This window comes from Chinchilla lanigera, unplaced genomic scaffold (genome assembly GCF_000276665.1).
Source record: "Chinchilla lanigera isolate Chin_1 unplaced genomic scaffold, ChiLan1.0 scaffold00116, whole genome shotgun sequence".
In the NCBI taxonomy this organism is placed as follows: Eukaryota; Metazoa; Chordata; class Mammalia; order Rodentia; family Chinchillidae; genus Chinchilla; species Chinchilla lanigera.
In genome coordinates this window covers 3,759,600-3,760,906 of record NW_004955517.1, presented here as the reverse complement: position 1 = coordinate 3,760,906, position 1,307 = coordinate 3,759,600, and the positions used below count along the sequence as shown (strand labels likewise).

General features: G+C 39.2%; 1 protein-coding gene and 1 long non-coding RNA gene across 2 annotated transcripts in view; one reads left to right on the top strand and one right to left on the bottom strand.

The window, feature by feature from the left end:
• Positions 1 to 1,307, top strand: part of Ptprg (protein tyrosine phosphatase, receptor type, G) — a gene marked incomplete at its 5' end in the record, with an annotated part of 676,568 nt that overhangs the window by 592,003 nt on the left and 83,258 nt on the right.
• Positions 93 to 1,307, bottom strand: part of LOC106147090 — a 22,429-nt gene continuing 21,214 nt past the window's right edge. Inside the window, exon 4 of the long non-coding RNA XR_001231825.1 lies at positions 93 to 228. This is a non-coding gene — a long non-coding RNA (uncharacterized LOC106147090). The remainder of the gene's footprint in view (positions 229 to 1,307) is intronic.

The following is a 1,307-nucleotide window of genomic DNA, read 5'->3' as shown; positions in this document are numbered from 1 at the left end:
TGTATGTAGGGGAAAGCCGGGCCCCGTGCCCACCATCCCCCGGGGAAACACCTCTGAAGTCCACTGGCCAGCCTTGTTATTTCAGGGCGTGCTGTACCGAGTGTAGCTGCAGCTGACCGGCAGCCTAAGGGCACAGGAAGGTGTGTTCTCACTGACATGAAGTCTCACAGGGCTGGGCTCTCCTCCTCCCTGTGGCTCCTTTTCCTGCAGTATTTGTCTCCCAAAATGCTGCAGCAGGGAGAGAGAGAGATTGAGCAGGGTAATGTTGAGCTGAGCAGTGTTTCTCGAACTGTATTAAAAAGGGATAGTTATAGTAGTCATCCTTGTGTGTATTCTGATTTAGTTTGAAAGTTTTTACTTTTTGACTATTTAGTATGATGCTGCCTGTTGGTGTTTCATAAATGGCTTTTGTTAGATTGAGATAAAGACCATTTATTCCAGTTTCTTGTAGGGTTTTCTTTTTTATCATGAATGGGTGTTATCCTTTGTGAAAGGCTTTTTCTGCATCTGTTGAGCTGATGGTATGATTTTTGTCATTGGTTCTGTTCTTACAGTGTATTACATTTATTGATTAGTATGTGTTGAACCATCCATGCATCCTTAAGATTATTCCCACTTGGTCATGGTTGAAATTTCTTGTTGATTTGCTGAATTCTGTTTTCCAGTATCTTATTGAGGATTTTTGCATCTTTGTTTATTAAGGACATTGGCCTATAATTCTCTTTTTAGGTTTGATCCTTCTTTGTTTGGGGTATGAGGGTAATACTTGCTTCAGGAATGTGTTTAGGAGTACTGCTTACCTTTTCATTTCATTAGAGTTGAGGAGTAATGGCATTAAATCTTCCATAAATTTCGTGATGAATGCGGCAGTGTATTACTCAGGACCTGGGCTTTACTTTGATAGTAATTTTTAATTAGTTCTTTAGTTTCATTGACTGATACTGAGTTATTTACACTTTTTATATCTTCTTGATTTTGCAGTAGTAATTCATATGTATCAAGGAATCTGTCCATTTCTGAGAAGACTTTGATGTTGAATAATATAACCTATTTATTCTGTTTTAGTTCCAGACAATGAGGGCTGATTTACTTAATGAAAAGTCTGGTATTTTATGGATCATCTTTGCAGCTTAGGAAGGGACTTCACAGAAGTATAACACAGCTTTACTTGTTACACTCAAATGTGTCTGCACTAACTAGAAGGATGCTGGAACAGAGAACTGGAAACTACCTGAGTGGAGATTGTAACATCCAGTGCAGGCTTGTGAAAGTTGACAGAGGAAGATTTCATGCTCTTGTCTGGTAAA